Raw genomic sequence first — 24,969 nt, forward strand, 5'->3', positions numbered from 1 at the left:
ACTCTTGGTATTGAACGCACATAGTAGTGACACCCAGAAAATAGTCAGTGATATTCGAATGAATATTTTAGCTGCCAAAGAAAAGAGATTTGAAATTAAATTCCTATGGATACCATCACATGTTGGCATCTCAAGGCATGACACTGTTGATATGCTTGCAAAGACAGCCTGTAGAAAACCAGTGGTAGAAATTGATATGGGTGTTTCATTAGCAGTGACAGAGAATACTTAAGCAAACATCTAATGAAAATCTCACCGACCTAACAAATTCACAAAGACCTGAAAGTTGTAGCATTAAATATTATGATAGATATCGTGCGGAGACATTCACATGCAGGATTAATGGAACAAGAACCCAGCAATGTGATGTTATAGTGGCCAGAATACGCCTGGGATATAGACGTATCTGGCAGCTTTCTCAAAACCCAAATGTCGAATACACAATGTGTCAACTTTGTGAAAGAGAAAACATGCACTCTCTTGAACATTATATTGTAGAATGTCCCTTACTGACTGACTTTCGCCCTCCTGGGCTAAGGTATGCTGAACTGTGTAATTACTATTTGAGTACTGGAACACTTGATATATTGGACTTGTACCCTAGATTGACCATGTAACGTATCAATTATACAATGAATGTATGTGATGTAACTCTATAACCTGAGCTTGTGAAAGCACCTTAATCACCTTCAGTGATTAAGTGCTTAATTGCACACTAGTTTCTCTATCAGTTATCTCACCTTGTCAGAGTAAAAGAGACAAATATATGTGTATGTATGTGTGTATATATATGTATGTATATATGTATATGTACGCATATGTCTGTGTGTGTATATGTATGTGTATGTGTATAAAGTATATGTGGAAGCTGATCAGAATTCCATTTCACCTTTGTAAATGCACGTTAATGACACTATGTAAAAGACACATCGAACACTTTATGTAGGGCATACGTAAATCTGTGTATTTATGTATTTACGTATGTAGCTTAGCCTAGCATTTTAAAAGCACTACAATCACCTTCTGTGGTTGATTGTTCAATAAATCCCTGAACTATATGTTTAACAAATCTCTAACCCTATCCATGGAGTTAGTTAGTTTAGTTCATATATTATGCACCCCATACCCATCTTGTGGGCGGTAGTGGAAAGGGTTACAGAGTCCATGGCGGACAGAAGAAAATGTATATATGCTGGTTAGCATTGTTAATGTGTGGCCACGTCTGTGGTAGAAAATAATACAAAAAATCAAATAAAGGTATTATTGAAACTTTATAGGAAAACATTAAATCCTAAATATATCTTTAATATTATACTTGAAATATTGTATACTTTGCTCTCTCCATCGTACTTCTGCACCTGCTGGCAAGTGGTGCGGTGCAATGTGCAGGTGATGTTCATTACTGGGTGAGCTGGCAGGTGGTGCTCACCTGCCAGCTCACCCAACGAAAATTAGGTTTTTAATACACTTACACATTTATGGGTCTTTCCTTCACCTTCATTCAAGCACTAGGGTATTACAGTGTTTTAATTATAATATTTATTAACGTTATTATTTTTAATTTGTATTATTATTAACAGGAGAGGAGTGTGTGTGTGTGGGGGGGGGGGGTAATGGTTCACATGTCCACATCCCAATGCCCCCCCTTCCAGGACTGGGGGTGCGAGGGTGTACAATAAACTATACCCACCTCCGGCAGCAGCTTGTCGAAGGCGGAAGTGGAGCCTAGACAATTTGTTATGATAATTAGTGATGGTTCTTATTTTGATTATGGGTCCGTAATCCAGTTAAGCTTTTATTCTTAATTTATATTACAATGCTGGTAAAATACACTTCTTGATGATGAGTATGGAGTACAAATGAACTCATTGTGTACCCAAGTTCAAGTTCAAGTATGTTTATTGAGATAAGCAATAAATACATCTCAAAGGGATAGAGTAGCTTAGGCTATTTCTACCCCCCTCTAATTCAAGTCCCTCAAGGGGCGCACAAATGCTGTGAGTACAAATAAACAAATAACATTACAAGAATCCAAACAAGAATTGTGTACCCTATACTCACAGGATGAGTATAGGGTACACAATAAACTACCACTCACATCATGGGTATGGGTTGCACAAGAAACTATCGCGCAGAGGACGAATATGGAGAGCAAAGTAAACAAAGATTCACACGATGAGAAAGGGTTGCGCAATGTCCGATGACTCACAGGATGAGTATTAGCTGCACAATAAACTACAGGTCACAGGATAAGTATGGGTTGCACAATAAATTACAGGTCACAGGATGCGTATGGGCTGCACAAACTACCGGTAACAGGATGAGTATGGGATGCACAATAAATTACGGGTCACAGGATGAGTATGGGTTGCACAAACTACTGGTAACAAGATGAGTATGGGGTGCACAATAAATTATCGCACAGAGGATGAGTATAGGGTGCACAAATTGGTTGGGTAAATGGAAATGGTTGGGTACATTTCCTTTCACCTAATGCGACTATTCATGTGTCCGGACACCGGCGATTGTGTGGTATTGGCTATTTATTTAACCATAACTTTGCTTTCATTTAATAATTATATTAATTAAGATATGTTTTCCTTGAAATGTAGTTACATTATCGTCTACATCTGTCTTTATTCTGACACAAAGACCTATGACGTTACTTTGCATATATGCAAATTAATTATAAAATTGATTGGCTTGTGTGGAGGCCTTCACACTCCCTGAGCGAGCCATCAAGTAACTATAAAAAGGCATATATCTTCACTTTCACTTTAGTTATATTTATGCCAAAGTATTAACATGCAGCTTATATTTATGTCTTTATGATGACATAGAAAACTTCGTTTATTACAATATCTAGATTAAATTAACATTGATCTTCAGAAGGTCGTAGTTCCCATATCGGTAAGGAGAGCGTCGGCCATGAAGCCTTGTTTAAAGTATGAATATTTTTCCTCTCTAATAAGGTATAATCTCTGTGATGGATTCACAAAAACTATTTTATATCTGCCTTTCTGATAACATATACAAATATAATCTTTATTTGTGAATATTTGTTAATTAAGCAATATATCAGAGGGCGTGTAGGGTTCGGTGTTCAATGAACGAAAAGGACATGAGCAGTTTAAATTGCGAACGCATACCAACGAATAACGCTAGTATCTATATAACAAATTTTTTGTCCTGTGGAGTTGATTTAACTTCCAGATACGTTTTGTTTAATAAATATTAAAGATTTAGTGGCTGTTTATGAAAGATATTATTATAAATACACATTCTACTTGTTAATATCACCAATTAAATTTGCGACAATTTGAGCCATGAAATGCGACTACTGGATCACTGTGTACAGGAGGCTGATATGGCAGCAAACACTCCAGGCGACCATATATCTTGGATAAGTCGCTCCACACAATTGTCGCTTGGACCGTCGACTTCCTATGGCGTCACCTCTCACATATTTATGTCTCATTTCGTTATGAAATTAAATTATTTCAGAGTAAAAATAGGTTTGATCATGTTCTACGTGTAGCACCAACATTATAGTAAGTAAATATACCATATTTCTTCATTACTTACGTAATGCTAGGAGGATTTGTGTAGTTTTGGGCCGATTTGGGTAATTCTATGGACCGCTTAGGAGCTACTTAGATAACTAAAGGCTAGAGATATATAAATTTTTGACTGACAGTTATAAATGCCAATCTGCCTATAATACATTCTTGAGTGACATTTCCAATCAAGTGTAGAACTTATAAATAGGCCTAAACAAAAAATAAAAAATGGACATCAGTTTGCATATGAATCTGATGAGCTAATTCCTTGATTAATATACATTTCCCTACCAATAAAATGGTGTCATCTTGAGTATGTCTCAGACTGTCTTCTTCATCAGCTCCAATGTTAAATAATATTACAACAAAATATGTCCATAACTTAGCTACAGAGTATATTACATTTTAAATAAATTTCCACAAAACAAATAATGAAAGCACATCATTATTTTCATAAATATGAAGAAAAACACATTTAAAGCTTTGTTTTATCTTTTCTAAACTAAAAAAAAAAGATATATTTCGTTACAGGGTGCTTATTATATGTGATTTTGAGTTTTTCTACATAACAGCTTCTCTAGTTCTTGTTTGGTCTATGAAGAGCATCTAACTCTCATAGAAGAACATTATAATAAAATATCTTTAGAGCGTTGCCTTTCATTGTGGAGTGTATTTCTCAAACAAAATATAACATATTTACCTCTGAAGGACATCCAACTGACATTGTGGTAGCACACTGTTAGAATAAAGATAATATACTATTATGTACCTCATTATCCTTCAACATTCTCTTAATTATCTTCCACACTCAAAGTGTTTAGCATATCATCTGCATGTATCATCTTGTGCCTCTTCATATGTCCAAGTCGTTTGAATCTCTTCCCACACTTTGGACACTCATGAGGTTTATCATCTGAATGCACTAACATGTGAGTCTTCATACTTCCTCGCTCACTGAATCCCTTCCCACACTCTGGACATTCATGATGTTTGTCACCAGAATGCACTAACATATGCTTTATTATATTTCCACGTGTTCTAAATTTTTTGCCACACTCAGCACATTCAAAAGGTCTCTCATCTGCATGCACCATCCTGTGAGTTTTCATACTTCCACGCTCTCTGAACCTCTTCCCACACTCTGGACACTCATAAGGTTTGTCACCCGAATGCACTAACATATGAGTCTTCATATGTCCAGGACGACTGAATCTCTTCCCACACTCTGGACACTCATGTGGTTTTTCACCTGAATGCATTAACATGTGAGTCTTCATATGTCCACGCTCTCTGAAGCTCTTCCCACACTCTAGACAATCATGAGGTTTGTCACCCGAATGCATTAGCATGTGAGTCTTCATATGTCCAGGATGACTGAATCTTTTCAAACACTCTGGACATTCATGAGGTTTATCATCCGAATGCAATAACATGTGAGTCTTCAAATATCCACGCTCTCTGAAGCTCTTCCCACTCTCTAGATAATTATGCGGTCTGTCACCTGAATGCACTAACATGTGAGTCTTCATATTTCCAAAACGACTGAATTTCTTCCCACACACTGGACACACATGAGGTCTGTCACCTGAATGCACTAAAATGTGAGTCTTCATATTTCCCAGCTGATTGAATCTCCTCCCACACATTGGACACGCATAAGGTTTGTCACCTGAATGCACTAACATGTGGGTCTTCATATTTCCCAGCTGACTGAATTTCTTCCCACACTCTGGACATTCGTGAGGTTTGTCACCTAAATGCACTAACATGTGAGTCTTCATATGTTCAAGACGAGTGAATACCTTCCCACACTCTGGACACTGGTGAGTCTTCATCTTTATGATAGGTAGAGTTTGTGTAAGGGTTTTCTCCAGTGGATGACGGCACGAGTGGTGATGTTGGAGACGCGTTAAGGCTTGAGTGCTGTTTCTTAGAGTTAGAATTGATGAGAGCACTTGGCGGTTATGGTGGTGCTCCTTCTGTATGATGGGTGCAGTTTGTGTCAAGGTTTTCCCCCTTAATGCTTATGCTGGACATCACCGGTTGGTGCTGCTACAATGGCGACTGTTGTTTAGAGGACTGCTCAAATCGACTACTGCAGTTTCGGATACCGTCAGTTCAGTACACTAGAAACAAGTTCGTTCACTGAAAAGAATGTACATATAAACCCTTTCGTTCGTATATGCGCTGGTTTGTGTTCGCTGCTGTTCTCGTCTGAATAAATACATGACACTTGATCATATAAATAATAAATAAATAAATAAATGATTATTTAGGTAAGGTACATACATACAAGAGATTTTACAAAGTTTGTTGGATTAATAGAGAGAGCTAGTACATACAATGCCTAAAGCCACTATTACGCAAAGCGTTTCGGGCAGGAAAAACATAAATGACTGAAGCTTAATACTAATGGGTATAAAGAATAAAATGTGATGAGAACAAATAAAAATAGAGATTAAAGAGGGGGGAACATGGCTGAAAAAGCAGCACAAATACAATTACAAATTATTACAGACAAACAGAGCTTTAATATAACAATGTGCTTTATCAGAGCAGAGCAGAGCAGAGCTTAGAGCAATCAGAGCTTTAATATAACAATGTGCTTTAATATACTTACTAAGCTCTCTCATCTCATTTTTCTCTTGCAATGTATCTTTATCATTTATCAATTCTGATAGAAATTACCTACTTAAAATTATCTGCTAGATTAAGGACCTGCCCGAAACGCTGCGCGTACTAGTGGCTTTACAAGAATGTAAATACTGTACTATCCAATGTATTCTCACAAACCCAATGTACCTTCTTGTATATATATAAATAAATAAATAAACAAATAAACAGCGTTGTTTAAAAAAAACAGACATGGGTTGACAACAGAGGGGTAAGTAGGTTACAGGGAATTTATTAGATAGTGCTTCATTTTTATCTTAAACTGGTTGAGAGAGGTTCAGTCTTTAATATGGTTGGGAAGGTCATTCCACATTCTGGGTCCCTTGATTTGTAGAGCATTTCTAGTTTGATTAAGTCGTACTCTTGGAATATCAAAACTGTATTTATTTCTGGTGTGGTGCTCATGGGCTCTGTTACAACCTTCAATGAAGCTTTTGAGGTCAGGATTGGCATTACAGTTCAGCGTTTTATATATGTATAATACACATGAGAGAATGTGCAGTGACTTAATATCTAACATATTCAGAGATTTGAGTAGGTGTACCGAGTGATGTCTGGGCCAGAGTTGGATATTGTCCTAATAGCAGCTTTGTGTTGGGTAATTAGAGGACATAAATTATTTTGGGTAGTAGAACCCCAACCACAAATACCATAGTTGAGATATGGATAGATGAGGGAAAAATAGAGAATCACCAGGCCAGGGCGGGGTACATAATATCTGATCTTAGAAAGAATGCCAACAGTTTTTGAAACTTTTTTTGATATATTTAGAATGTGTCGCTGGAAATTCAGCTTGTGGTCAATGAGAACGCCAATTTAAGGAACTTGCCATCTAATTTGTTACAAATTTGGGTATTGTTTATTTTGAGATTTATTTGATTAGAGGATTTATTGCCAAACAGAATATAGAAAGTTTTGTCAATGTTAAGGGTGAGTTTGTTGGCAGTTAGCCAAAGATGGACTTTATTTAGCTCAGTATTCACTGTGGCATTTAGAGCAAGGGGGTCAGGACTGGAGTAAATGAAGGTTGTGTCGTCAGCAAATAGAATTGGTTTGAGGTGTTGGGAGGCATTTGGAAGGTCATTAATGTAGATGAGAAAGAGGAGAGGGCCAAGTATGCTGCCCTGAGGAACACCAATGTTGATGGGTAGGGTGGGAGAAATTGAATTATTCACAGAAACATACTGGAGCCTGTCAGTAAGGTGAGATTTGAGGTATTGCAGGGAGTGTCCTCTGACTCCATAATGATGTAATTTAAGAAAAAGGTTTTGGTGGTTGACAGTGTCAAAAGCCTTACGCAGGTCCACAAATAACCCAACAGGGAATTCATTTTTATTAAGAGCTGCATGAATCAAGTTATTCATACTAATAAGTGCATCGTTAGTGCTTTTTTTGGGTCTGATGCCATATTGACAAGAGCTAAGTATGTTGTGTTTGGGTAGATAAGAGTAAAGCTGCTAGTAGATTAGTTTTTCAAATATTTTTGACAAGTTAGGCAGGATTGATATAGGTCTGTAGTTGTTAACATCTGTGAGATCACCACATTTGTGGACATGGGTTACTCTTGCTTTTTTTTAGAATGTCTGGAAAGGTTTGGAGTTCAAGTGACTTGTTGAAGAGCAATGCAATAGCAGGAGCTAAAGACCTGGAAGCTTTTTTGTAAACTAAAGTTGGTATCTCCTCAAGGGCACTAGACTTGGTTTTAAGGGAAAGGATTATCTCATTGACATCAGTGGAATTAGTAGGCTTTAGGTACAGAGACTGTGGATAGTTACCTGTAAGATAGTCCTTAACATCAGTACTGGAAAATGGAATATCATTTGCAAGGGATGACCCAATGGAAGAGAAGAACCTATTGAACTCAATAGCAGACTCAGAGGCTGAAAGCTGACCAACGTTATTGGACAGGAGTGTTGGTTTGTTATTTAAAATCTTCTTTGATCCCAATATTTGTGAAATTGTGCTCCAAGTTTTTTTAATGTTGCTCTTTATTTGGGTAAATTTATCTTCATAGTATTTAGTTTTGGCTCGTCTAATTATTTTAGATAGCAATAACGAGTAATTATTTGAGAATTCTTTGGAGACGGTTCCTAACCTATACTTCTTCTCAAGGTCATGTTTTTTATTAACGGATTTAAGTATTCCCTTTGTAAGCCAAGGATTGTTAAGCCTTTTGTTTGTGACTTGTTTTGTAAGCATAGGACAGTGGGTGTTATAAAGACTAAGAGTTGTTTGAAGAAAAGATTGCACTGCTAGGTTGATGTCCCCTATGTTACCTAACTCGGACTCCCAGTTGACATTATCAGCAGCAATTATAAAATTGTCTATAGCAGTTTCATTGTGCAGCCTAAAGCTTAACTCCCTTGACTCAAGAGGTGGTTTGTTAAATGACCGCTACATTATGTAGGAATGCAGAGGAATTTCTGATGGAGGAGAAAGACAGTTGCACAGCGCGTTCCGCGGCGCAGCGCGCGGAGCGCCGTGGGGGCCTATATAAAGAAGAGAGGAGAGGTCATGTGTTCTCTCTTGCTCCAGACACGCTCCGCTTCGCAAGTCAAAAGAAAAAAAATAAGGACCGCAAGTCAAAAGAAAAAAGGATTTGGCGTACTGTTGGCCAACAGACCAACTCCCCTGCTTCAAACACGCTTCGCTTCGCAAGACAAAAGAAAAACTTAGGACTCTTGTGTTCTTGGGACTTCTAGAAGCTATGGAAACTACGACTGCTACCACGATCCCTGACCCCACCCTGGTTGAGTTTAATTTCGCGGGCCCTTCAACCTCACATGCTGACCAGCTAGGGGAGGCCTACACTACTCAACTTTCTCCAAGGTAAAGTGGTATCTTATGTTCTAAATGTAAAGCTAGGTTTTTATTTATTTATTTATTTATTTATTTATTTATTTATATATATACAAGAATGTACATTAGGTTTGTGAGAATACATTGGATAGTACAGTATTTACATTCTTGCAAAGCCACTAGTACGCGCAGCGTTTCGGGCAAGTCCTTAATCTAGCAGATAATTTTAAGTAGGTAATTTCAATCAGAATCCTCCCAAGTGTCGGCGTGTGCCCCACGCGGCCTGTAGCCGCTCTAGCTAGGCCAGCTAGGTCATGCCTAGGCAGGACATTTTATGCAGCCACCAGACCTATTGTCCGCTGATTAAGACGAAATTCTTATGCAGCCTTGCCCTCGCCGCTAGCTTGCCAGAATTATTTTCTGCCGGTTAAGCCCGGGAATTTTTATTCAGTATCCTCGATGCTGGTTTGCCGGAAATATTGTCCGCCGATTAAGCCCGGTACCTTTTCAGGTGGCTCACCTAGCTGCTGGATTGCCAGTCATATTGTCTGCCGGTTAGGCCGGAAATTTTATGCAGCCTCCATCGTGGCTGCTCTAACACCGCTCTAGCTAGTCCAGCTAGCTCATGTCTAGGCCGGAAACTTTATGCAGCCTCCAGACCTATTGTCTGCTGGTTAAGCCGAAATTCTTATGCAGCCTCCCTCGCTGTTGGATCGCCAGACCTTGTCTGCCGGTTAAGCCCGATTTTTTATGCAGCTCTCCTCGCTGCTTGATTGCCAGACCTATTGTCTGCTGGTTAAGCCCGGAATTTTTATGCAGCCGCCCTCGCTGCTGGATTGCCAGACATATTGTATGCCGGTTAAGCCCGGAAATTTTACGCAGCCTCCCTTGCTGCTGGATTGGTAGACCTATTGTCTGCGGGCTAAGCCCAGAATTTAATGCAGCCCCCCCTGACTGATAGTTTGCCGGACCTATTGTCTGCCGGTTTAGCCCAGAATGTTTATGCTTCCTTCCTGAATGCTGAATTACCAGACACATTGTCCGACGGATTAGCCCGGAATTTATGCAGCCTCCCTGAACGACTGGAATTTTGCCAGACCTATAGGTCTGGATTGCCAGACCTATTGTCTGCCGGTTTAGTCCGGATTTTTTATGCAGCCTTCCTGGACATGGATTACAAGAACTATTGTCTGCCGGCTTAGCCCGGAATTTTTATACAACCTCCCTGACTGATGGATTACAAGCCTTTTATTTGCCGGTGCAGACAAAAATTTTTTGTGCAGACTCACTGGCTGCTGGATTGCCCTGGCCGCTGGATTATCCCTGGCTGCTGGCTATACCAGACTTTTGTCTGCCGGAGTAGCAGGAAGTCCCAACAACAACGACATCAGACGATGGAGATCATTGCAATGGACTCAGTAACCAATTTTATAAATTGCTGCTTCGAAAATCTCCCTGGACAAATGCAAGGACCCATTATCACCCACCAGAAATAATATTTCTTTGATATCCCCAGAGAAAAACTTTTATTCAACAGGTGACGATGCTCCGACTGCTGCCGTTACAGCTGATCTGCAATCAGCAAATGCACGAGGCTGATAAAAGTACCACGCATTCGGAGACCAACATACGATGGAAACCGCTGTATTGGACCTTATATTTCTTATATTCCTTATATTTTATGGAGTTCGTGCTGCCAGGACATAATCATGTCAGTCATGATTTAACTTCTTACAGGGCAAGGTTTTCTTTTTTGCAGTCTTCCTTTCGCGTTAATGTCGAGTTTAAGGTTTTAATCTTCAGCATTAAGATTAAAAGCTGTGTTTTTACACATTAAGAGGTTATTCTTAAATCCATTCTTATACATATCTTACACTTAACGTATCTTAATTAAAACTTTAATCGCAATAGGTCAATAATTTTATTTGTTGGCCTGCATACGGAGGACAACATGCGTTGGAATTCAATGTAACGGACTCAGTTAATTTTGGACTGTAATGGACTCAGCTACCACACTTATAATTTGTTGTTTGTGTCTCCGAGGACACAAGCAGGTCACAGTTATGATTTAAAGAACTGTTTTCTTATATTAGATTTATTGGTTACTTATATGTTGGCATGTATTTTATATGGGTCATATAGTTTATATATTGATTACTTCGGTGTGTTCTATTGTTATATTATTATGTTGGATTATATTTGAATATAGTTATTTCTTGCTACCGGTCGTTCAAGCTGCTCAAATCCCTCCGGGGCAGGATATTGCAGTCTTCCTTTTGAATTAATGTTAAGATTAAAGTTTTATTCTTTAACATTAAGTCATGATTTAACTTCCTTCGGACGAGATAAAGCTTTTAATCTCCAGCATTAAGATTATAAGCTGTGGTTTACACATTAAGTGGTTAATCCAATCTTATACTTATCTTACGCTTAACGCATCTTAATTAAAACTTTAATCGCAATAGGTAAATCAAATTATTTGTCGGCCTGCATACGGAGGACAACATATGATGGAATTCAATGTAATCGACTGTTACGACCCTGGGTTCTCCAGTGGAAACCAGAGGTCAAAATTGAGCTATTAAACTTCCTGGTAGCACAGTTGGGCATCTAGAATGTCAATTGTTTGTATCTTCCCTGCCAGACGTAAGACTATTATTGTTTCTCAAAGAGCATTTAAAGACTGAGCTGGGGGTTGATTATTAAATAATAACATAGGCACCAACTTTGCTTACTAATACTTTCTAATCATTCATAAAGTAACAATACGTTGCATAGGGGAAGATCTTTAATGTGCTTAGCTGCACGATCAATTAGGCTCCTCCCGGCACCACAACATGAGGGAGGCAGCTGGTGGCTAGCTCGGTCTTCTCATGGCTGGTGGCGTGAGGTTAAGACCTACTCTGTGGCTGTATCCCTACTCTCCTTCCTTCTCCTCTTACTTATTTCCCTTACCTGAAGTTCCTGTATCCTTAAGCTAAGTACGGGGCATTAGTGAGTGTGCCTACTCTGGTAGTAACGATTGGGGAGACCTGGGGATAGTATTTTGCCAGTGTTTGGGTACCCCTAAGTGTTGTGTTTTGTATTAGGGTCCCACGTGGTTTCACTACCCTAAGCTGCATCCAGCTTCAGTGCTTATCCAGTAGTACTTTACCCTAGCTTGTTATTAGTGTAAACCTTGTATCCTGCCTACGTGGACCAAGGCTTTTAACGTAAGATAGTGTGGTAAAGTTATTATTATTATTGTTATTGGTGTGAGTGTATATGGGGGGTTGTTAACGGGTTAATAAATAAGTACATGAATTACAGAGTATCTCTTCTTCCAAGGTGGGAGCGCAGTGATCAACCCTTAGACTAACATATTTGGTCTTGTAGCAAGTTATTACTACTGTGGATAGTTTATTTTGGGGGCCGGGCCTTTTAGCTCTCCCATATTTGATACTCCTGTCTTCTAACTACCTATACCCCTTAATAGTACCAGTACCCCATAGAGTCCCACTCATATCTTTGTAACATCGACTCAATTAATTTTAGACTGTAATGGACGCGGTTCTTTGTGGGCTGTATGGGACTCTGTTACCACATTTTTAATTTGTTGTGTGTGTGTCTCTCCGGACACAAGCTGGTCTCGGTTATGGTTAAAGAACTGTTTTTCTTATATTCATTTTATTGGGTACTTATACGTTCATATGTATTTTATATGGGTCATATAGTTATTATATTGATTACTTCGGAGTATTCTATTTAGAATTAGAATTAGAATTAGAATTAGAATTAGAATATTTATTTAGGTAAAGGTACATACATAAAGAGATTTTACAAAGTTTGTTGGCTTTATAGATAGAGCTAGTACATACAATGCCTAAAGCCACTATTACGCAAAGCGTTTCGGGCATGATAAACTTAAATGACAAGCTTAATACTAATTGAGCATAATGAGTAGAATGAAAACAAGAAATGAAAACATAGATGAAAAGGCAGCACAAATACAATTATGTCGACAAACAGCGCTCTTTAAAGAAAAAAACAGACATTGGTTGACAATAGAAGGGTAAGGTAGGTTACAGGGAATTTATTAGGTATAGCTTCGCTTTTAACTTAAACTGGTTGAGAGAGGTACAGTCTTTAACATGGTTGGGAAGGTCATTCCACATTCTGGGCCCCTTGATTTGTAGAGCATTTCTAGTTTGATTAAGTCGTACTCTAGGAATATCAAAACTGTATTTATTTCTGGTGTGATGCTCATGGGTTCTGATACAACCTTCTATGAAGCTTTTGAGATCAGGATTGGCATTATAGTTTAGCGTTTTATATATGTATAATACACATGAGAGAATGTGCAGTGACTTGATGTCTAACATATTCAGAGATTTAAGTAGGGGTACCGAGTGATGTCTGGGGCCAGAATTGGATATTGTCCTAATAGCAGCTTTGTGTTGAGTAATTAGAGGACGTAAGTGATTTTGGGTAGTAGAGCCCCAAGCACAAATACCATAGTTGAGATATGGATAGATAAGGGAGTAATAGAGAGTCACCAGGGCAGGGCGTGGTACATAATATCTGATCTTAGAAAGAATGCCCACAGTTTTTGAAACTTTTTTTGATATGTTTAGAATGTGTCCCTGGAAATTCAGCTTGTGGTCAATGAGAATGCCAAGGAATTTGCCATCTTATTTGTTACAAATTTGGGTATTGTTTATTTTGAGATTTATTTGATTAGAGGATTTATTGCCAAACAGAATATAGAAAGTTTTGTCAATGTTAAGGGTGAGTTTGTTGGCAGTTAGCCAAAGATGGACTTTATTTAGCTCAGTATTTACTGTGGCATTTAGAGCAAGGGGATCAGGACTGGAGTAAATGAAGGTTGTGTCGTCAGCAAATAGAATTGGTTTGAGGTGTTGGGAGGCATTTGGAAGGTCATTAATGTAGATGAGAAAGAGGAGAGGGCCAAGTATGCTGCCCTGGGGAACACCAATGTTGATGGGTAGGGTGGGAGAAATTGTATTATTCACAGAAACACATTGGAGCCTGTCAGTAAGGTAGGATTTGAGGTATTGTAGGGAGTGTCCTCTGACACCATAATGATGTAATTTAAGAAGAAGGTTTTGGTGGTTGACAGTATCGAAAGCTTTACGCAGGTCCACAAATAACCCAACAGGGAACTCATTTTTATCAAGAGCTGTACGAATCGAGTTAAGCATACTAATAAGTGCATCATTAGTGCTTTTTTTGGGCCTGAAGCCATATTGGCATATTATTTTTATTATTATGTTGGATTATATTTGAATAAGAACACTGTTTCCCAAAAACGGTGGGTTTTCTGAGTGGAAGAAATGGTCACTGCTTGCATCACAAGCGGGGATGTTTCTGGCGGGGGAGAAAGAAACAATTGCACAGCGCGTCCCGCGGCGTTGCGCGGGCAGTTTGGGGCCGTATAAATACGGGCACACAATGGGGCTCTGCCTCACTCCGCCTGCCCTCGCCGCTGCCACTCGTTTCCCTCATTATATATTCTGATTATTGTGCATTATATTTGACCACCCATTCTTCATCGTATCGACAGTACATTAAGGTACATTCGGATGCTACCGAGAAGTTTAGCATGGCCTCACGCACGGTGTCATGCAAAAAACTGGCCATTCGGCCTTCCTTTCGGCAAGCTCAAGCCAGTCAGTTAGCATGACGTCGGCCAGCTTGTGGTTGGCCAGCGCAGCCAGCATGCTGTTGGCCATACGGTCGCTAACGTTCTTTGGCCATCCGGCCTTCTGGGCTATTTTACTCTTCTTGTTCCTTCGCCATTGTTGTTTCCTACTACGTAATGTATTCTATTTAATTTTACCTCATCTATCATTAGGTTAGGGGCCCTTACCTCCAACCGCTATTCCTTCCACTGCGCTCTGCCCGCTTGGCGCTCATTGCCGGCTTCTTCTGTTCCCTTTATTCGCAGCCACGACAAGCCGGAACCCCCCCCCCCTTCCACCCCCTACTGCGGCGAGGAAGAGAACGCGAGCCGGATATTCCTCTGATCACCATCAACGCACGCAGCGGTGCCGGGATGCAGCCGCCCAGGGCCTACGTTAATACTATTATCTTCTCTTTATTTGCTGGGCTATATGGCAGTATTAATATTATTCCGTACCGTTACTGTCATTCCAGTAGTATTTTATTAAAATATAAATTGCTATTATGGTTTGGCGTTGCTTTCCTAATTTCTTCCATTCTGCGGCACTTGCCGTCATCGGTTATTTACGATATTACATTGTATTCTTCATTGTACGATTATTTACGACATTGTATTCTTATTATTATCCTTATTACAGTTACTGAATGGCAGCTCCCTGCCGTCGACTTCACTTTGCTCCTGTTCTAAAGATGTTGCCGAAGTTCACGGCGTACTAGCTGCGGCTCGCAGACGCTCATTGACAACACAAGACTACACTCAGCGGCCACTTAAGGCAGACTCCTTGGCTTCTATCCAGCCCAATCACCCGACTGGAGGCAGAGATGGGATAGAGACCAAGGGTAATGTTCCCCGCTCACATTCTACATCCGCTTAGGACACAAGCATGTTATAGATTTGGCTTTAAGAATTGGTTCTTATTCCATTTTATTGTTTATGTATATGTTGCTTAGTTATACCCGTTCTTGGTATATGTATTGTTTATATTCAAGATTTATAGTGTTTCGTCTTACCCTGTTATAGTTGCTTTGTGCTTCCTTGCTGTTCTCCTACTGGTTTTCTCCCACCTTTGCTCTTAGCAAAGGTACTTCCCCCTTCCGTTTGCTGGAAGATTCTTAGAATTGTTAGCCCCCTTCATTGCTACAGTATAATTATTCGGATGCTCTTTATTCATCCAGGATTGTTAATTAAGGGTTCTCTTAATTCCTGCTGCCGGGCTCCCTCCCCCGTTTTTCGTCTCCGTATTGATTCAGCTAGGGTTTCCCTCTCGTCTGTGCTCTTGCCTGTCACGATAACACTGCACGCCGCTTCTGCCCACCCTTACTGCCTTATATCTTTCAGCCCGGGGGAGGTGAGCTACGCGACAAAAAATCGACGCACGCTCCGACTGGACCAGGTATCGCTTACATGGTCAGGAATCAACACTCTTCGGATCCTACAAGCACAGATCCTACAAGCGCTCCTGTCACCAGGCGAGATTTCTCCAGGATCCTACGCGCCGCCCTCTCGGCGCTAGGCTTGACTTCAGATGACTACGCTCCGCACCCAGCTGTCTCGGGACGGGCTCGCCACATCAGAAATAATGGCAGACGGCAGGCGGAAGAGTAGTGCTCACATCCTACGTCAGACGGGACGTTGTTGCTCTGCTACATTGAGTGCCTCACGCGGCCAGCTGGCACTCGCCCTTCGGGGGGGGGGTCCGGCCGCTGGCCTGCGGTGGGGGTGCAGCGCCGGTCCCCAAGTGTCCCGCTGTCCGCAGCTAATACTTTGCCCAGTCTAGGTGCTAGTAAGCCCTACTTGTAGTCACACCCCCTTCTCCTTATCCATTAGGTCTTTTACGGCCTCTTGGCCGGGTACATTACGTGTTATGTGGTCTCTCACTTATTAGTTATTCTTTGTGTCCTGCCTGTTATATCCTAGTGTTATATAATTACTACACATTTGCACTCGGCCTTAATTCTAGTACCAGTTAACCTTTAGGTTTCTGCAGAATTAGTTTCCATGTCACTATAGGCTAAGGTCTCATACTTACTACGGGTGTACCTTTTAAGTTAAATCTAGTCCTTGGAATTGTTACTGTTAATTCTTACTTTATATATTTACTTTATATATTTTAATATAAACGTTATATATTTACTAATTTAGATTTGAAACTTTATATATTTACATGTTCAATATTAAGTTTTATATAATATCAACTTTGTTAAGTCTATAATATAAACCGTGTTTAATATAAACTTTATATAATTACTTACTTTATGAGAACTTTATATATTTACATGTTCTGCAGAATTTAATCTTCAATAAACTTTAACGCCCCATACTGCCAGTATCTTTCTCCCCCTGGTCAGAAAATGGTCACTGCTTGCATCACAAGCGGGGATGTTTCTGGCGGGGGAGAAAGAAACAATTGCGCAGCGCGTCCCGCGGCGTTGCGCGGGCAGTTTGGGGCCGTATAAATACGGGCGCACAATGGGTCTCTGCCTCACTCCGCCTGCCCTCGCCGCTGCCCTCGCAAAACCCCACCCCCTCCCCCTTTGCAAGCGGCTGCTTTTGTACCCCCGTCATGCTTTGCACAGTTGTCCCGATTGTCTCCCCACTGCATGTGGGAAGGGGGGTGCAGCGCCGGTCCCCAAGTGTCCCGCTGTCCGCAGCTAATACTTTGCCCAGTCTAGGTGCTAGTAAGCCCTACTTGTAGTCACACCCCCTTCTCCTTATCCATTAGGTCTTTTACGGCCTCTTGGCCGGGTACATTACGTGTTATGTGGTCTCTCACTTATTAGTTATTCTTTGTGTCCTGCCTGTTATATCCTAGTGTTATATAATTACTACACATTTGCACTCGGCCTTAATTCTAGTACCAGTTAACCTTTAGGTTTCTGCAGAATTAGTTTCCATGTCACTATAGGCTAAGGTCTCATACTTACTACGGGTGTACCTTTTAAGTTAAATCTAGTCCTTGGAATTGTTACTGTTAATTCTTACTTTATATATTTACTTTATATATTTACTTTATATATTTTAATATAAACGTTATATATTTACTAATTTAGATTTGAAACTTTATATATTTACATGTTCAATATTAAGTTTTATATAATATCAACTTTGTTAAGTCTATAATATAAACCGTGTTTAATATAAACTTTATATAATTACTTACTTTATGAGAACTTTATATATTTACATGTTCTGCAGAATTTAATCTTCAATAAACTTTAACGCCCCATACTGCCAGTATCTTTCTCCCCCTGGTCAGAAAAACGTATGTCTGGAAGCTGACTTTAACCGCCCCAAGCTTCGCTCATTGACCCGAGGTTATATAAACCGGGACGGAGACAGCGTGGGCCCCTTTCCCAAGCCAGCAGCTGCTCTTACATAACGACTCACTGCTGCTCAGCGAGTCGTAAACACAGAAGTTTAGCCCGCTCAACTGTTCTCCCAGCATGGACCCTACACCAGTTCCTCTAGACAACGACTCGGAGCGACCCGTTAGGGGCGTCCTGCCCTTCTCAACATTTAAGGTAGTGTTTGTGTTTTGTTGGTGTGCCGGACCAGTGTTTGTGTTGTTGGCGCGTCGGACCAGTGTTTGTCTCTTTGTTGGCGCGCGCGCCCTGAAGCACGCCTGTTGGTTCAGCCTCGGTAACCAAATGCAGGTGCAGTGGTCGTAGAGGGGGAGGTGACCCTCGGTGTTATGGGGCACTGGTTTTACTCCAGTAGGTGGCTGTTATTTGAAGCACAATCGGGAGGAGATAACCAAGATAACCTCAAGAGGAGGCCTGTACACCTTACCACCCCCACCTTCCCCTTCTGCTCAGCCCTGTACCTTAAGCCCTCTCACCCAGTCGACGTGAGGTATGCTGCTTGGGCGACTTCTGTTGTGCCGTTATTTGTTATTTACGTTCTTTATATAAGTCCTTCTTTATAGTCTGACTGTTAGTCATGGCGTGTTTCTTCACGCTACAATATTTACTGTAATTTTACCTTTGCTTTCGCCCCATGCCTATGTTTATATTGGGTAGTACTGTTATTGTTGTTCAAGGACATTTATTGCTCAAGCCAGCTCCTATTTAGTGCTGTTGCTTTACCCTACACTAAACGCTGGCTATTAGGTTAGGCTAGTGCTAGGTTAGGCTAGCTGCTGTCTCTCAGGCCTCGGGCCCCTAGCTTCAAGTTTTCATGGACTTGTATTTTTCATAAGTTTCCTTAATTTATTAATGAATTTAATGGTGTCAAGCTGCATGTTTTCTTGAAGCTGCATGTTTTCTTGAAGGCTGTTATTTGAAGCACACTCGGGAGGAGGCATGTCCACCCCCCCCCCCACCCCCCACCCTCACCCAGTCGACGTGAGGCTTTACATTCGGGTTTGTTTTAACTTTTGCTTATTGCGTATAAGTTATTAGGTAAAGTCAGCTGGTTAGGCTAGCTGCCGAGTCAGAGGCCTCTGGCCACTAGCTTTGTTTTCATGGACTAGTTTTTCCATAAGTTTCCTTAACTTATTAATGATTTAATGCAGTGTCAAGCCCCATGTTTCTTTTGCAGGTTGTACATTTAGGTTTATTTAACTTTTGCTTATTGCCTTTAAGTTATTAGGGAAAGTCAGCTAGGTTAGGCTAGCTGCTGTGTCACACGCCTCTGGCCCCTAGCTTTGTTTTCATGGACTTGTTTTCCCACAAGTTTCCTTAATTTACTACTGAAATTTATGCAGTGTTAAGCTGCATGTTTCTTTAGCTGGTTTTACATTTAGGTTTGTTTTAACTTTTGCTATTGCCTTTAACTTATTAGGTAAAGTTAGCTAGGTTAGGCTAGCTGCGTGTCACAGGCCTCTGGCCCCTAGCTTTGTTTTCATAGATTTGTTTTTCCATAAGTTTCCTTAATTTACAGTATTAATGAATTTTATGCGGTGTCAAGCTGCGTGTTTCTTTGCTGGTTTTACATTTGTTTGTTTAACCTCTGCTTTGCTTTTATGTGATTATGTAAAGTCAGCCAGGATGTGTTAGTTGTAGGCGTCTCCAGACGTCTCGTCGGGCCGGTTTAGCCCGCACGTTCGTCCCCAGATGTTCTTGCCTGGCCGGTTTAGCCCGCACGTTTGTCCCAGACGTTGTCGTATGTCCGGTGTAGCCCGGTACATTTGTTCCCAGACATTTCGTCCGGATGGTATAGCCGGCACGTTCGTACCCAGACGTTTTCGTCTGACCGGTGTAGCCCGGTACATTTGTTCCCAGACGTTTCGTCCGGCTGGTATAGCCGGCACGTTCGTACCCAGACGTTTTCGTCTGGCCGGTGTAGCCCGGTACATTTGTTCCCAGACGTTTCGTCCAGCTGGTATAGCCAGCACGTTCGTACCCAGACGTTTTCGTCTGGCCGGTGTAGCCCGGTACATTTGTTCCCAGACGCTTCGTCCGGCTAGTATAGCCGGCACGTTCGTACCCAGACGTTTTCGTCTGGCCGGTGTAGCCCGGTACATTTGCTCCCAGACGTTTCGTCCGGCTGGTATAGCCGGCACGTTCGTACCCAGACGTTTTCGTCTGGCCGGTGTAGCCCGGTATGTCAATTCCACCACGTTTCGTTCGAACGCTGTAGCACAATATTCCCGTGTTTTCCTTGGTCGCGTGTACCAGAAGTTGGTCTGCCTGGAGTGCCCGGTTACGCGGGCCCCTTCCCCATCCCAAGTTCAGCGTCCAGCCTAATGCCTGGCCGTGTGGTCTGCCGCTTGAGCGACTTCAAATCAAATCAAATGTTTATTTAGGTAAGGTACATATATACAAGAGATTTTACAACGAGTGATGGATTTAATTCTAATTATTGCGGTCATTTAATAATTAATTCTGTTCAATTTTATTACATTCCTTTATTTAGACTTTCAGCTTGATTAGTTCATTACGCGGCAAATTTAGGAAATTTATAGCATTGCTTACACCTCTTGCCTTCTATTCGTAAATCTATTCGTAAAAGAATTCGTATTTTCATGTCAATTTAGTGAACGGGAGCCCGCTCCTGTTTTGGTGATTTACGTTCCTCCTTCATTAACCAAACGCTTACTTAAATAACTTGTTATATCCTTAGTCCCCCAGTCATGACGTGTATTAAGACTAAAGTTTCCTCAATTTAGCATTGAGCAAGCCTCTGACTTTAGATTATTCCTGCACTTGTTTTATGAGTCAATTCCCTCAGCAATTTGTTACTGCAATTTATGCATTGCGTTTGCTCCACGTTTTATTTAACTTTTCTGCCGCGATTATGTTTGTGTAACTGCCGCTTTTGTCATTGAGTTTAAGTTAAGTCAGCTAGGATGAGCTAGTTAGGTTATACTATGGTGTTTTTCAGTCACGACGTGTATTAAAAACTTTCAGTTTATTCCTCAATTTAGTCGGAAGGTACTGCGGCTTCCCAGCCGACGTCCTTCCTGTGACGAGTTAAGCCGGCGATGTTTCAGTTTTATATTTATTTGGTCATATAAATAGGCGGCCCCCCAGGCCGCTGGTTTATCCAGACGTGTTGTCTGCCCGGTGTAGCCCGGATGTCACTGCGGCCTCCCAGGCCGCTGGTTTACCCAGACGTGTTGTCTGCCCGGTGTAGCCCGGATGTCACAGCGGCCTCCTAGGCCGCTGGTCGCGAAGTTCCAGCTGACGTGTCTTTTTTCACTCCTTTTCGTTATTGTATTTGGTTGTATTTACCTCGGCTCAGTGTTAACCCCGTTTCTCTAACGAGTTATAGTCCAGCTTTATTTTGTGCATACTTTGTTTTGCAATTTATAATTATTTATAATTAATTATAGTTATAATTGGTTTATAATTTTATTTACACCATTTTATTTAAGATTATTCATGTAATATAATTTATTACATTGTTAGGCTTTTACAACGACGTCGTCCCAGCTGGTGTTCCTGCAGAGGATGGGCCAGCTGGTGGCTCGGCCGTAGCTGTTGCAAACAATAAACAGGTTTTTACAGGTTTTACAGGTATCTGCAGGTTTTACTTCCCGGTGGAATTTTATGCTAGTTCACTCGTCTTTGTTTAACTTGTTAGGTAAGGCCAGCTAGGCTGAGCGAGTGGCTACTCGCCGTCTCGGTTATCTCTACCTTAAGCTTTGACGCCCTGGCGTCGTGCGGTACGCCATTTTGGTGTTTTATAATTTATATTTGTGAACAATTTTAAAATATATCTTATGATTGCTAGACTTTCAGTTATGAGTTGTATTGCTTCCGCAATTTATAGCATTGCTTTCGCCTCATGCCTAAAAATTTGTTATTGTTGGACTCGCAATTACGATTCGTATTTATTACGGCAAATTTTTCCCGCATTTTACACTTTGCTTACGTTTCACGTTCAATTTGTTATATTAAGGGACTTTCAATTAGGATTTGTATTAATCTATTGCTTTGCCTCTGTGCCATTTAGTTAATTTCAGCTAGGGTAATATATACCCTATATTTAATATAATATATTTATATTAAAAATGTAAATTGTTATTATGGTTGGCGTTGCTTTCGTAATTTCTTCCATTCTGCGGCACTTGCCGTCATCGGTTATTTACGATATTACATTGTATTCTTACATTGTACGATTATTTACGACATTGTATTCTTACATTGTACGATTATTTACGACATTGTATTCTTAATATTATTTCTTATTACAGTTACTGGATGACGGTTCCCTGCCGTCGATTTCACTTTGCTCCTGTTCTAAAAGATGTAGCCGAAGTTCACGGCGTACTAGCTGCGGCTTGCAGACGCTCATTGACAACACAAGACTACACTCAGCGGCCACTTAAGGCAGACTCCTTGGCTTCTATCCAGCCCTATCACCCGTCTGGAGGCAGAGATGGGATGGAGACCAAGGGTAATGTTCCCCGCTCACATTCTACATCCGCTTAGGACACAAGAATGTTATAGATTTGGCTTTAAGAATTGGTTCTTATTCCATTTTATTGTTTATGTATATATTGCTTTGTTGTATATACCCGTTCTTGGTATATATGTATTGTTTATATTCAAGACTTACAGTGTTTCGTATTATCCCTGTTTATAGTTGCTTTGTGCTTCTTTGCTGTTCTCCTACTGGCTTTCTCCCACCTTTGCTCTTAGCAAAGGTACTTCCCCCTTCCGTTTGCTGGAAGATTCTTAGAATTGTTAGCCCCCTTCATTGCTACAGTATAATTATTCGGAAAACTCTTTATTCATCCAGGATTGTTAATTAAGGAATCTCTTAATTCCTGTGCCGGGCTCCCTCCCCCCGTTTTTTCGTCTCCGTATTGATTCAGCTAGGGTTTCCTTCTCGTCTGTGCCCTTGCCTGTCACGAAAACACTGCATGCCGCTTCTGCCCACCCTTACTGCCTTATATCTTTCAGCCCGGGGGAGGTGATCTACGCGACAAAAAATCGACGCACGCTCCGACTGGACCAGGTATCGCTTACATGGTCAGGAATCAACACTCTTCGGATCCTGCAAGCGCAGTGCAGGACGCACGCATACCCTAGCCCAGAGAGCGCCCCCCGGCAAGTTCTACCCGGCCCGTGCCCAGTGAACAGGCAACACTTCTTCAGGGCGATTAATTCGCGCCGCCCTCGCAGAGCTAGGCTCGCCTTCAGCCGACCACGCCCTCTTACCTTTAGAATTGACAGGGCCACTCGGCTCTCTTGACGGGCTAGCCATCGGAGTTAACGGCGGGTCCAGCAACCAGCTGGAATACCCAGCTGACTACGCCCTGGACGTTGTTGCACTGCCACTCTGAGGCCTCCTTGCGACCAGCGGGCCTCGCCCTTCGGGGGGGGGGGGGGGGTCCGGCCAGCTGGCCTGCGGTGGGGGTGCAGCGCCGGTCCCCAAGTGTCCCGCTGTCCGCAGCTAATCCTCTGCCCAGTCTACATGCTAGTAAGAGTAAGGAACCCCTTCTCCTTAACCCTTAATCTCCCGCTGGCCCTCGCGGGATTGGGGGTGCTCCGCCGGAACCCCCAAAGTGATAAGCCTGCAGATAGCTAAGAAATATTCCCATGAATTGTAATTAGTCTAATTAATGCAACTTTCATTTACTACCTATGGATGTAGTTATTAATTGTAATTGATCTCTACTTTATCATTAAGGATTATTCATTATAATTATTCCTTAATACTTTATTGTTATGCACTAGTCAATAATTATTTATCATTCATCCTAATTAGGTATTTGATTCATTAAAAATAATTGCTTATCATTATACTATGTTATTATTATTATTTATTATATAATAATAATTTTATTATTTATTAATTTATTATTTATTAATTTATATAATAAATCAATTTATTATATATTAATTTATTATATATTAATTTATTATTTACCATTATAAAATAAACAAGTCCCCAATCTGAGCACGTTTTCTTCCAACCTCAGAAAAGTAGGTTACAGGGAATTTATTAGGTATAGCTTCGTTTTTAACTTAAACTGGTTGAGAGAGATACAGTCTTTAACATGGTTGGGAAGGTCATTCCACATTCTGGGGCCAGAGTTGGATATTGTCCTAATAGCAGCTTTGTGTTGAGTAATTAGAGGACGTAAGTGATTTTGGGTAGTAGAGCCCCAAGCACAAATACCATAGTTGAGATATGGATAGATAAGGGAGTAATAGAGAGTCACCAGGGCAGGGCGTGGTACATAATATCTGATCTTAGAAAGAATGCCCACAGTTTTTGAAACTTTTTTTATATATTTAGAATGTGTCCCTGGAAATTCAGCTTGTGGTCAATGAAAATGCCAAGGAATTTGCCATCTAATTTGTTACAAATTTGGGTATTGTTTATTTTGAGATTTATTTGATTAGAGGATTTATTGCCAAACAGAATATAGAAAGTTTTGTCAATGTTAAGGGTGAGTTTGTTGGCAGTTAGCCAAAGATGGACTTTATTTAGCTCAGTATTTACTGTGGCATTTAGAGCAAGGGGGTCAGGACTGGAGTAAATGAAGGTTGTGTCGTCAGCAAATAGAATTGGTTTGAGGTGTTGGGAGGCATTTGGAAGGTCATTAATGTAGATGAGAAAAAGGAGAGGGCCAAGTATGCTGCCCTGAGGAACACCAATGTTGATGGGTAGGGTGGGAGAAATTGTATTATTCACAGAAACATATTGGAGCCTGTCAGTAAGGTAGGATTTGAGGTATTGTAGGGAGTGTCCTCTGACTCCATAATGATGTAATTTAAGAAGAAGGTTTTGGTGGTTGACAGTATCAAAAGCTTTACGCAGGTCCACAAATAACCCAACAGGGAACTCATTTTTATC

At 40.9% G+C, this 24,969-nt stretch overlaps 1 long non-coding RNA gene across 1 annotated transcript; it reads left to right on the forward strand.

Annotated features, from left to right (window-relative positions):
* The first annotated feature begins 18,058 nt into the window (after positions 1–18,058).
* Positions 18,059–23,471, forward strand: LOC138364104 (uncharacterized). Its single transcript, XR_011228294.1, has 3 exons — positions 18,059–18,236; positions 22,355–22,557; positions 23,067–23,471. It is a non-coding gene; the product is annotated as an uncharacterized lncRNA (long non-coding RNA).
* The last annotated feature ends 1,498 nt before the right edge of the window (positions 23,472–24,969 follow it).

This window comes from Procambarus clarkii, chromosome 12, assembly GCF_040958095.1.
Source record: "Procambarus clarkii isolate CNS0578487 chromosome 12, FALCON_Pclarkii_2.0, whole genome shotgun sequence".
Classification (NCBI taxonomy): Eukaryota; Metazoa; Arthropoda; class Malacostraca; order Decapoda; family Cambaridae; genus Procambarus; species Procambarus clarkii.